Below are 13892 nucleotides of genomic sequence, written 5' to 3'. Positions count from 1 at the left end.
AAGATCGACGATAGTTTTGTTCTTAGACTCTTAAAGACAGTTTTACTTATTGGGTGCGCTGTTACTGTGTGTTATGGAAGTGGAATGGAACGATGGATGAGCATATGACTGTTGTCACTCAATCGCCAGTCTGAGACTCGTCATTTCAGTGGTCGCTGAGGTTGAAGACAAGCTATCCAGACAGAATCATGATGCCATCTTTATGTTTAAAGAAACACAACGTCATTGTGTTGAGTATGAAAGTAAATACATTTTGGCCCACTTAAAGACTGTAATAGACGTCCATAAGTGGGAACAACTTGCTCAAGATGAGAAAGCATGGTGAAAAACCATCCATGAAGACACCTCCTACTGTGAGGCCCATCGCATTGCTGATGCTGAATAGAAACGCAAGCTGAGGAAGAAGCGCTTGAAAAACCAAGATCCCCAACCTGGTGTATCTGGGATCCAGTGTTCAATCTGTGGCCGCTCATTACCAGCAAAATTAGGCCTCATCAGCCAGCAAAGAACTCACTGCAGAAACTGAGATGACATTCTAGCTGTCTTGTTCAATATCGAAGGATGAATGATGACGATACTATTTTCCTGCAAGTTTTAGGGGGATCTGCGCGTAGTCCATTTATCCTAAAAAATAGTGATTCCCATCTCTGCCCTGGGAAATGCAAGATTGAATCCTCAAATTTTGAGAGCACAGTAGGCACCAAGAATTCCAAACCATTGTGCTAATTTCCTGTGGAAGACAGCAGATCAGGGTTGAACAGTGAACATGAGGATATTCTGGAGTTTTGCTTGAGATGCTTTGAGGATCAGAGGGCATTTATGCAGAACATTCCCTCGAGATTAAATGGCTGCAGTACAGTGATTGCGTTATCCAGTATTTAGGAGAATAGGAACAGGAGGAGGCCATTCTGTTCCTCGAGCCTATTCTGCCAGTCAGTTAGAACATGGCTGATCTGTACCTCAACTTCATTTACCCACCGTTGATCCACATCCCTTGAAAGATCTGTCGACCTCAGTCTTGCAAACTTCAATTAACACAGCCTTTTGGGATAGAGAATTCAAGATTTCCACTGCCCTTTGTGTGAAAAAGTGCTTCCTGATTTCACTCTTCAATGACCTAGGTCTAATTTTAAGATTGCGCGCTCTAAATTCTGAATTGTCCCACCAAAGAACATAGTTTCTGTCTATCTACCCTATTGAATTCCTTTATCATTTTAAACACCTCAATCAGATCACCCCTCAACCTCTGAACTCAAAGAAATACAAACACAAGTTTATGCAACCTGTCCTCATAACTTAACCCTTTATCATTCTGGTGAATCTGCGCTGCACCCCTCCAAGGCCAATACATCCTTCCTGAGGTGCGGTGCCCAGAACTGAACGCAGTGCTCCAGATAGGGTCTGACCAAGGCTGTGTCCAACTGAAGAATAACTTTCTCGCTTTTGTATTCTAGCCCCTTGAAATAGCTTTTTTGATTTTTTTTGTACCTGTGCACTAGCTTTTAGTGATTAGTGTACCTGGGCACCCAAATCTCTTTGCTCCTCCACAGTTCCTAGTTTCTTGCCATTAAGAAAATATTCCGATTTGTTTTTCTTGGATCTAAATTGGATGATAGCACACTTCCTCACATTGAACTCAATCTGCTACAGTTTTTCACTTAATCTGTCTATGTCCCTTTGTAACTTCCTGCTCCCATCCACACAACTTACTGTGCCTCCCCGAACTTAGTGTCATCTGCAAACTTGGAAATACAACTCTATTCCTTTATCAAAGTCATTGATGTATAAAGTGAAAAGCTGAAGCACCGTTACAGATACCTGGAGAACACCACTTGTCACATCCCACCAATCAGAGAACATTCCCTGTATCCCTACTCACTGTCTCCTACCTCCCAACTTATTAACCTAATGTCACAAAGTTATCTCCAATTTCGTGCCCTCTCATTTTTGCTAATAATCTCTTGTGCAGAACTTTAACATATGCCTTTTGAAAGTCCATATAGCCAACATCCATTGACACCCCTCTATTCATCATGTTAGTGGCCTCCTCAAAAAAATTCAATTAGATGAGTCAGACATGACCTACCCTTCACAAATCCATGCTAATGCTGTTTGATCAGCTCATATTTATTCAAATGCTCAGTTACCCTGTCCCTGATGATAGATTACCCACAATTGACATTAAACTGAAAGGTCTGTACTTACCTCATTTCTCCCTCCCTCCTTTCTTAAATAATGGAGTCACATTTGCAGTTTTCCAATCCAAAGGCACAATTCACAAATTTGGAGTTTGGGAAAATTATGACTAACAAATCTTCAATTTCCCCAGCTGTTTCTTTTAATCCCTTGCGGTCAAAGCCATTAAGTCCTGGAGATTTGTCAATCTTAAGTCCCATTATTTTCTCCATTATCATTTTTTTAACTTATATTAAATCCAGTAAGTTCATCCCCTTGACTTATTCTTGCATTCCATTTTATCGCTGGTATTTTGTCCTCTTTCTCTACTGTGAAAACAGTTAGAAAGTCTTCATTTAACAAGTCTGCGATTTCCTTATTATCCATTTTCGACTCATCCGCATCTGTCTTTAATGGACCCACATTACCCTTTACCTCTCTGATTGTCTTAATATATTTATTTTTTAAATTACCATTAGCTTTGATATGAGTTTTGTTCATATTCTCTTTTTGCACCTTATTACTTTCTTTGTATCCCTTTGTTGTTTTTTATAGCTCTCCCAGTCTGCTGGATTTCCACAATTATTGGCATTTGTGTAAGCCTTTCCTTTTAGCTTAATAGAAACATAGAAGATAGGAGCAGGAGTAGGCCATTCGGCCCTTCGAGCCTGCTCCGCCATTCAACGAGATCATGGCTGACCATCCAAACCCTAGCACCCGGTCCCTACACCGACAGCCATCCCACCCAAGCCCTATCCCCGTAACCCCATGTATTTAATCCCCCCTAACACTAAGGGTCAATTTTTATCATGGCCAATCAACCTAACCCGCACATCTTTGGACTGTGGGAGGAAACCGGAGCACCCGGAGGAAACCCACGCAAACACGGGGAGAATGTGCAAACTCCACACAGGCAGTCGCCCGAGGCCGGATTTGAACCCGGGTCCCTGGCTCTGTGAGGCAACAGTGCTAACCACTATGCCACTGTGTTGGGGTGTTCTGTTTTATCATTACTACTGTGATTACTGCTCCTCTGAACATTGCTCTTTTGTTCCTGCACACGCTTCCTTCTCGCTGCATCTTCAATATGTTGGAATTAAAATGCACAGCCGTATTTCCTGCACAAGTTCATTCATTTGTTCCCAGTACCTGAATGCTGTCCTCACTTCCTCAGTTTTCCTATTCTCCCAGAAGCTACCAGCTTTTAAAACCAAAGGGTTGGTGTTTCCTAACCTCTGTGCCTTGATTTTCCTCATTCTCTCTCCTACACCATTCATCTTTCTTGTCATTCTACACAATGGGCCTTGCCCCTTTGCATTGTTTGTCAACTTAGAAAAAGCTACACACTTAAAATCTCATCAGCTCGTTTAAATACCTTTAAGCAAGACCCTCAACTTACAAATGAAGGAGAATTTTGGCTATAATGTTACATTTTCAAACTATGCACTCCAGTGCAGTACTGAGGGAGTGCTGCACTGTCAGAGGTGCCGTCTTTCAGATGAGATGTTAAACCGAGGCCCCATCTGCTCTCTCAGATGGACGTAAAAGATCCCATGACACTATTTCGAAGAAGAACAGGTGTGTTCTTCCCCGGTGTCCTGGCCAATATTTATCCCTCAATCAACATCACTAAAAACAGATTATCTGGTCATTATCACACGGCTGTTTGTGGGAGCCTGCTGTGCGCAAATTGGCTGCCGCGTTTCCTACAGTGACTACACTTCAAAAAGTACTTAATTAGCTGTAAAGCGCTTTGGGACGTCCGGTGGTCGTAAAAGGTGCTGTATAAATGCAAGACTTTCTTTTATCTTTTATTAAAAGAAGTTATTTTATAATAACATCCTTTGAGACAAATTGATCCATCTGATACATTTTGTGTTTACAGGAAAATGCTATAAATGGTGACCACGTTTGGCTGGAGACGAACGTCTCTGGAGATTTCTGCTACCTTGGAGAAGAGAACTGTTTAGTGAAGATAACTGTGAGTTCCCGCAAGGGCAACTGGATTGAACTAAAACTGTTAATAAGCCACAGCGAGCAACTTAGTGAAGCTCCCTGAGTAAACTAGATGCAGCACCCCTAGTAAACCTCATTGTTACAAAACTAGGTAGACCAACCCTTACATAACCTTCGTTAATAAACTAGATAGATCGCCCCCTACTGAACATCAGTTATTGAACTAGATCGAGCACCCCCATCTCTTTGTATCTTTACAATCTTCCCTTGGAGAACAGTGTGAAGTAGTGGAAGGATTTGCAAGCTAATTAATAGTCTGACAGACCGAGACCTGAACACTCCAGGTCACCATCTTTAGTGAAGATCACTGTGAGTAAATCAGAGAGTGACTCCTAGTGAAGATCATTGAGTGAATCAGAGAGTGACCCCTAGTGAAGATCACTGTGAGTAAATCAGAGAGTGACCCCTAGTGAAGATCACGGAGTCATCAGAGAGTGACCCCTAGTGAAGATCACTGAGTAAATCAGAGAGTGATCCCTAGTGAAGATCATTGAGTGAATCAGAGAGTGACCCCTAGTGAAGATCACTGTGAGTAAATCAGAGAGTGACCCCTAATGAAGATCATTGTGAGTCATCAGAGAGTGACCCCTAGTGAAGATCATTGAGTAAATCAGAGAGTGACCCCTAGTGAAGATCATTGAGTGGATCAGAGAGTGACCCCTAGTGAAGATCATTGAGTGGATCAGAGAGTGACCCCTAGTGAAGATCACTGTGAGTCATCAGAGAGTGACCCCTAGTGAAGATCACTGTGAGTCATCAGATAGTGACCCCTAGTGAACATCATTGAGTAAATCAGAGCGTGACCCCTAGTGAAGATCATTGAGTAAATCAGAGAGTGACCCATAGTGGAGATCACGGTGAGTCATCAGAGAGTGATCCCTAGTGAAGATCACTGTGAGTCATCAGAGAGTGATCCCTAGTGAAGATCGCTGTGAGTCATCAGAGAGTGACCCCTAGTGAAGATCATTGAGTAAATCAGAGAGTGACTCCTAGTGAAGATCACTGTGAGTCATCAGAGAATGATCCCTAGTGAAGATCACTGTGAGTCATCAGAGAGTGATCCCTAGTGAAGATCACTGTGAGTAAATCAGAGAGTGACTCCTAGTGAAGATCACTGTGCGTCATCAGAGAATGATCCCTAGTGAAGATCACTGTGAGTCATCAGAGAGTGATCCCTAGTGAAGATCACTGTGAGTCATCAGAGAGTGACCCCTAGTGAAGATCACTGTGAGTCATCAGAGAGTGACCCCTAGTGAAGATCACTGTGAGTCATCAGAGAGTGACCCCTAGTGAAGATCATTGAGTGGATCAGAGAGTGACCCCTAGTGAAGATCACGGAGTCATCAGAGAGTGACCCCTAGTGAAGATCATTGAGTGGTACAGTGAGTGACTCCTAGTGAAGATCACGGAGTCATCAGAGAGTGACCCCTAGTGAAGATCATTGAGTGAATCAGAGAGTGACCCCTAGTGAAGATCATTGTAAGTAAAACTGAGTGTGGTTTTGGATAGATTCAGTGTTTCAAACTCTTGGCTCAGTTCTTTATACTTTTTAATTTTTTATTGTTACTTTTTCTTCATAGAAGTCAGCTCCGAGGAGGAAGTGTGCAGCGTGCAAGATAATTGTGCACACAGTGTGCGTGGAACAGCTGGAGAAGGTAAGATGCTACCTGACCTCTGATATTATTGATATGTTTACAGGTACCTGGCTCCAATAAGTGAGGCAGTTTTGGGAATACCTATTCTGCTGTTTGCTAATTTATGTACTTTTTTTTCTTACTGGCCCAAAGTCAGGCATAATTATTGGCCCAGAAATTCGGGTCTCCACGGGTGAGTACGCATGGGGTACTCACCCGTAGGCGCAATAGAAGTGCGGGTTTCCTGCATGCACTGCGCATGCGCGGGAAGCCGGCACTTCCGTTCCCCTGAAAGAAGGGGTTCAGAGGTGGAACGCGTGCGCAGGAGAGGCTGCGCGTGTGCATCGAACTTACGTTTTTTTTGCAGGTTTTCCCGATAAGGTAAGTCTCCAGAAGTTAGACATTTAAAAAGCAGTCGCAAGGCCTGCTTTTTACAAGGTAAGTGGTGAATTAATTAAAATTAAAACATTTTTTCCACAGGTTTATTATTTTTAAATACTTTAAAGCAAGGTAAGTTTATTTTTAGCCCCATTAGAAAATAAAAAAAAAAATTCAAAAATTTAAATTATTGTTTAAAATAGTTATTTCATGTAATTTATAGTTTATTTTAAAAATGTGATGTTTTTTTTAAATTTATTTGAAGATTTTGTGATGTTTTGGGGCCTGTAGTGTTTATAAGGCATTCCCTGCTCCAATTGGCTCTCCATGGCCCACGTGATCCCAGGGGACACATCGAACTAACTACGCCCCTGGGATACGCAAGCACTGCGTGCCGGCAGTTGGCGCAGGCCCAGGATCGGAATCCCACGGGGGCCCACAGCTCAACGGCCGGCGCGCAAGCTAAGTGCAGGTCGGAGGCTTACACCCGCGGGAAGCCCCTGACCCGAATTTCTGGGCCAATATAAAGTTCTTAAAGTATCAGTATGGTGAAGTGATTTTGCCTGATGGGGTGAAAGAAATCCCGATTTGCATGTGGAGGTTGATCTCCTTTCAAAGAAGTCAGGAAGACCATATCTAAGGTGGGTAATCTAACACTATTATACCATTTTCTCATTTCCTGTTAAAAGTTGCAGTAAGTCATAGTCAAATGGTTGTATTAACAATTCTGAAGCAAACACATGTGTTTCTAACCACTTGTAAAAAATGGTTGCTTTTCCTTAGGGGAGCAACAAGAACAGGAGATGCAAAAATAAAAGATGAGAGCATTTAGGAGAAAGTTGTACCCATCGAAAAGGATGAGTTAACCGGTAGTGTGTAAGGAAGGTCATATTAGGGATTTGCCAAATTCTGGATTAATGCCTCCGTCACTCCATATTGCTCTGTGCGTGGCTGTAAAAGCTAGTGCAGAATTTCTTCTTTCTTTTGTTACAAGCTCTTTCCAGATTTCTGTTGGAGATTGCGGTGGGATTGCTGAAGGCACCAATGCGTACATTCACGTTCAGGAGCTGGCGGATGCACTGTTCTGAACAACTGGTGTGTTCATTTCTCCAGCAGTGTGGAGAAATAATTGGCCAGAAGGATGTTCTGGTAATGCACGCTTCTCCATGAATGTTGGATGTGTATCTGTAATGTATATACCTTTAAGGGGGGAACTATCTTTTACAGCTCATGTATACTGCAGTACCGGCAGTGACTGTAGTGTATGTACTTTGCAGAAGGAACTATATTCTGCAGGCCCTGTATACTGCAGTACCAGTAGTGACCACCCCTGTATATAAGCCTGTGCAGTAACTTTGCATAGTAGTTCCAGTTTTGTCTCCACTCAGTAAACACCTGTTGTAACCAGCTCCTGCAGTCCGTGTCTCAATTACACACGGAAAAAATAGTGACCACACCTGTATATAGCACTGAGTAGTAATCTGTACAGATCAGTTCCAGTGTGAGCCATGTTGAGTAAACACCTGTTGTACCGTTCTCCTGCAGTCCATGTCTTATTATACACAGAAACAACATTGGCGACAAGGCAAGTTCGAACCTACCTGCAACTCTGCATCACCTCCCGGGGATTCATTCCTGGAGAGCAGTGGATTGGAGGTCAAGGCCAGAGACTCGGGCGTCGACCACCGCCCGGTCATCCAGCAGAGACTTGAGAATTGCGGGGGAGGCTGTCGAGAGCCAGGCTTGGCTTTCCAGTCGAGGTGGTCCAGCGAAACGGGCTGGCAACAGGTAGTGCGCAGACCCTTCCCGGACAGCGGCGTGCTAGAGCCCGACCAAGCGGCACAGCAAAGGGCCGAGCAGCATCGACGGGGAGAGAGAGAGAGGGCAGAGTGCACAGGGCGCAGCCGGTGTTCAGGGGCCGAGCAGCGTCGAAGAAAGGGAGAGAGAGACGCGCAGAAACCCACGAGGCGCCACCATTGCCACGAGGACCGCCGAGAGCGGCATTGGCAGCAGCGCAGGAGAAGCGCGCGAAACCTACAGGGCGCCGCCATTGCCACGAGAACCGCCGGGAGCGGCGTTGGCAGCAGCGGGGGAGGAAGGAAAGCACGGGAGATGCTATTTTAAGCCATTGGGAGATGCCATTTTAAACCACACCCAAAATGCCGAAGAGTGGCAGTATCACCGCATTTGACAATGAAGTCGAAGATTGGACTACATATGTCGAATGAATAGAGGTATACTGCAAGGCAAATGAGGTGTCAGATGACAAGAAAGCGTCGGTATTGTTAAATTTAATGGGTGCAAAGGCGTATGGTTTATTACAAAATCTAGTAACCCCAACGAAGCCAATGGAAAAGAGTTTTGAAGACATAGTAACGATACTACAGGAACATTTAAACCCCACACGCTTGCTGATAGCAGAAAGATTCAAGTTTCACAAACGGAACCAGCATAAGGATGAAAGCAATGCTGATTATTTAACAGTACTGCGCAAACTATCGAAACACTGCCAGTTTGGAGCGGGATTGGCAGATACCTTAAGGGACAAGTTTGTGTGTGGGCTTCAAAGTGATGGAACCCAGAAACGGCTTTTACCTGAAAAGGAGCTTACGCTGGAAAAGGCTTTCAGCATTGCGGTATCATATGAAGCAGCAGCACGGGGCGCTGCAGAGATACAACAGAGACCGCAAGAATATGGCACAAACGAAATGTCATATAGAACAGAGAAGTGCTATCGCCGCGGCAGTACAACACACGACCAGAATGATTGCTGGTTCAAAGACAAAGTGTGCAGACAGTGTGGAAAAGTAGGACACAGCACGAGTCTGCAGGTCGGGAAAGAAAACCAGCAATAAGAAACCTACCAAAGAAAAGTACAAGAAGGTACATAAGATGACGGAGAATAGTTCAGACGAACAAAAGAGTGATAACGACTCTGAAAGCAGGGAACTGAGTTGTCTGAAACTACATAATGTGATCACAACGGAGGATCACCGAACCATTTGGGTCACTCTCAAGATAGCAGGAGTCCAGGTAAAGATGGAATTGGACACAGGATCAGCCCTAACAGTCATAAACCGACGGGACTATGCGCGGCTATTCTCACACATACCCTTGAGAGACACAAAAATTATTTTGAAGACGTACACGGGGCAAAAAGTCTACCCCAAAGGAAAAATAAGGGTGACCGTTATATATAACGGTAAGGAAACACCAAAACTAGACCTGTATGTATTACAAGATGGAGGACCACCATTACTGGGATGTGAATGGATCTGGAAAATACAACTGGATTGGCATTCCATACAGGCACTGACTGTGGCTGACAAAAAGGATGACGACGTCACACCTGGGTGACTGTCAAAGATCCTAACTGACGCGAAAGAAGTGTTCCAGCAAGGAGCACGGTGGCACAGTGGTTAGCACTGTTGCCTCACAGCGCCAGGGACCCGGGTTCGAATCCGGCCTCGGGTGACTGTCTGTGTTGAGTTTGCACATTCTCCCCGTGTTTGCGTGGGTTTTCTCCGGGTGCTCCGGTTTCCTCCCACAGTCCAAAGATGTGCGGGTTAGGTTGATTGGCTATGATAAATTGACCCTTAGTGTTAGGGGGATTAAATACATGGGGTTACGGGGATAGGGTGAGATATGTGTTGGTGTAGGGGTTACGGGGATCAGGTGGGATATGTGTTGGTGCAGGCTCGATGGGCCGAAATGGCCTCTATCTGCACTGTGGGGCTTCTGTGATTTCTGTGACTCGGAACACTAAAAGGCATGACAGCGACGATTAAAATTGAAGAAAACGCAAGCCCAAAATTTTGCGATCCGCCCAGCCGTCAAAGCAGAGCTGGAGAGTCTGGAACGTTCAGGTGTACTGTCCAAGGTAGACTGGAGCGAGTGGGCTACACCCATCATCCCTGTGATGAAAAAGTCATTGAGCAGCATGCCTGGGGAACCAAGGAAGGTTCACATCTGTGGGGACTTTAAGGTAACAGTGAACCCGGTCCTTCACACCGTACAATATCCACTTCCGCGGATTGAAGATATTTTCGCCTCGCTATCTGGAGGGAAACGCTTCACTAAGATTGATCTGGCCCAGGCGTATCTGCAAATGGAGGTAGAAGAAGCATCAAAAAAATACCTCACAATCAACACCCATAAAGGCCTCTACCAATACAACCGGCTGGTATTCGGGGTAGCATCAGCTCCGGCTATTTGGCAGAGGGCAATGGAACAAGTCCTGCAAGGGATCCCAGGGACCCAGTGTTATTTGGACGACATCCTGGTCACGGGCGAAAATGACAGTGATCACCTTGCCAACCTGGAGCAGGTGCTCACTAGATTGCAGGAATATGGGCTCCGAGCTAACCGCCCCAAATGCGAGTTTTTTAGAAAACAGATCTCGTATTGTGGCCACGTTATCGATAAAGAGGGGTTACATAAGTCCCCAGAGAAGATTGAGGCAGTAGTCAAGGCTCCAGCACCGGAAAATGTGTCACAACTGAGGCCGTTCCTCGGGCTGGTAAACTACTACCATAAGTTCTTGCCAAATTTGTCTACAATACTACACCCACTGAACACCCTACTGCAAACTGGGGTGCCATGGAAGTGGAGTGACGAATGTAGATGAGCTTTCCAGAAGAGCAAAACACTAATCACAACGAAAGAGGAATTGGCCCATTACAACCCGGCATTACCAATTCGGTTGGCATGTGATGCGTCACCCTACGGCATTGGAGCGGTGCTGTCGCACAAATTCTCGGACGGCTCAGAGAGGCCAATAGCCTTTGCGTCATGATCACTAACCTCAGCCGAGCGTAACTACGCCCAGATTGACAGGGAGGCCCTCAGCCTAGTGTGGGGAGTGAAAAAGTTCAATCACTATCTGCACGGGCAGAAATTCACCTTGCTGACTGATCACCAGCCTCTTGTCTCCATTTTTAATCCGAAGAAGGGCGTTCCGGTGATGATTGCGCAACGACTACAAAGATGGTCACTTTTTCTAGGGGCGCACCACTATGAGATTGAATATAAGGGCACGAAACAGCATGGAAATGCTGATGGGCTATCACGCCTGCCACTGCCTACTGCGGAGGAAGCACCAGCAGTGGATCCTGTCGAAATATTCCATTCGACTATAGTTGAATACCTACCGGTAACTAACGCTTGTATCGAAAAGGAAACCCGAAATGACCCGACACTGTCTCGGGTATATGATTTGACGGTGAAGGGATGGCCAGCACATGGCGACTCACTGTTGCCAGCATTCTCGACAAGGAGAGAACAGCTGTCAGTGTGCCGGGGGACCTTGATGTGTGGATCCCGAGTGGTAATTCCACCCAAGTTAAGGGAGAGAGTGCTCAATGAGCTTCATGAGGGTCACCTGGGAGGGGTAAAAATGGAAAGCCTAGCCAGGGCTTATGTGTGGTGGCCGGGAATCGATAAACAAATCGAGGACCTGACCAAGAGCTGCTCAAGATGCCAGAAATTCCAAAATGCACCACCACAGGCCCCTCTACACCCATGGGAGTGGCCCTCATCTCCATGGCAACGGGTGCATGTTGATTTTGCTGGTCCATTCATGGACTCAATGTTTTTAATAGCCGTGGATGCGCACTCGAAATGGCCTGAGGTCATCAAAATGCCCTCCACCACCACAGAGAAAACTATTGCAGTCCTACGGACCATTTTTGCCAGGAATGGCTTGCCAGAACAGATTTGCTCCGACAACGGACCACAGTTTGTGTCCGAAGAGTTCCGGAGGTTCTTGAAAAAGAATGGGGTAAGGCATTACACATCCGCCCCGTATCATCCAGCCACAAATGGATTGGCTGAGAGGTTCGTACAAACCTTTAAGAAGGCAATAAAGGCTATGTACAATGACAACATTCCGCTGCAGCACAAGGTGGACAATTTCCTGTTCGCCTACATGCGACACATGCAGTCACCAACCAGGCCCCAGCCATGATGTTCTTTAACCGAAGGTTAAGATCTCGCCTGGATTTGCTCAGACCAAACGTACAAAGAGATGTTGAGAGTAAGCAATTCCAGCACATCAATGAGAAGCCAACAAGGAGCTTCAATGTAGGGCAACCAGTCTTGGCCCGCGACTACAGAACAGAAAAATGGCAGCCAGGAACGATATGCACACGGCAGGGCCCACTAATGTACACAGTGGACGTTGGGGAGAGCATCGTGAAACGCCATGCTGACCAGATCCTAGAGTCACAGGAACAAGTCAACCCCATGCCTCGCCCATACGTACCTGGTGATGAACCCGACGTACAGGTGGCATCTACCCCAGAAACAGTAGCATCGGAAGCTGATGAACCAACCGACGACAGGGGGCCAGAATCGCCTCCGCACCAAGAGCAAGACACTCGGGAAAGGCGCTATCCAGAAAGGATCAGGGAGCCTCCCCAAAGACTGAATTTATAAATAGACTATTTTCAGCTAATGTTGCATGTTAAAAGTGTTAATTGTGCTTAGTTTGATATTTAATTGTTAAATGAGTGTTATGGTACTGTTAATCTAAAAGGGGAGGAATTGTAATGTATATACCTTTAAGGGGGGAACTATCTTTTACAGCTCATGTATACTGCAGTACTGGCAGTGACCACACCTGTATATAGTACTGAGTAGTAATCTGTACAGATCAGTTCCAGTGTGAGCCACGTTGAGTAAACACCTGTTGTACCGTTCTCCTGCAGTCCGTGTCTTATTATACACAGACACAACAGTGTCCATGTTTCAAAATGAGCACCGTCACTCAATCTGATGGTGTACACCTATCATTTCCTACATTGCAATAGGGACCACACTTCTAAAAGTACTTAATTGACTGTAAGGTGGATTGGGACGTCCTGGAGACATGAAAGATGCTGTATAAATGAATGACTTTCTTTTACACCTATCATTTCCTTAATGTATGGGACCAAATATACATTTAGGGACTGGAAATCCTTCTGGTATTGTGCTTTAAGGAAATGGATGCCTGAATAATGATCCTCCTGGTGCCTGCCAAATACTCGGGGAGATTATTAGGCAATTTACTCCAGTGTTGCGTAGATTAGTGGTGAGGCCACATTTAAAATACTGTGTGCAGTTTGGGCCACCCTACCTTTAAAAAGGACTTTGATGTGTTGGGGAAGAGCACCATGAACTATTCTGGGCTTAAGGCTTTATAAGTTATTCAGAGAGACTCACCAAGCTGAAATTGTTTTCATTGGAGAGGAGGATTGAGAGGCGATAATGGTTCAGGTTTTTAAAATATTGAGAGACATAAACAAAGTTGATGGCAACTCAAACTATGAGTGCAGAAATATAGGACAAGTATAACTTTTACAACCCTTAAGCAAGGCTTGAGAGTAGAAAAATATTTCTGCCAGAGTGCTGGCCATGGAAAATAAACTCCCGCTAAAGCAGTGAATGCTGAGATGATTAACATTTCAACTCCAACTCCATGCAAGGATGGCTTTGCAGCACTGTATCTACCAAGGAGGGACATGGAGCAAAGGTGGGAAAATGGAGTTCAGGTGCATCAGCAGATCTCATTGAACTGTTGTCACACCACCGATCAGTGGCTGTGGTGAGGCAGTGCTGAGTAGCAGGGGCGTTGTCAGAACGGGCACAGCTGATGATGCGGACTCTCAGGACACCAACACACCCTCCTGCCGGCCCCTTCCGAAGCCA

General features: G+C 45.3%; 1 protein-coding gene across 1 annotated transcript in view; it reads left to right on the top strand.

The window, feature by feature from the left end:
* The first annotated feature begins 4065 nt into the window (after positions 1–4065).
* dgki (diacylglycerol kinase, iota) overlaps positions 4066–13892 on the top strand; it is a 369448-nt gene continuing 359621 nt past the window's right edge. The window contains exons 1-2 of the mRNA XM_086008600.1: positions 4066–4156; positions 5772–5846. The gene's annotated coding sequence lies outside the window, so the exon portion shown is untranslated. The remainder of the gene's footprint in view (positions 4157–5771; positions 5847–13892) is intronic.

This window comes from Somniosus microcephalus, chromosome 16, assembly GCF_052327205.1.
Source record: "Somniosus microcephalus isolate GS21.2 chromosome 16, FLI_Smic_1.0, whole genome shotgun sequence".
Taxonomy (NCBI): Eukaryota; Metazoa; Chordata; class Chondrichthyes; order Squaliformes; family Somniosidae; genus Somniosus; species Somniosus microcephalus.
This window is presented reverse-complemented; position numbering and strand designations above follow the sequence as displayed.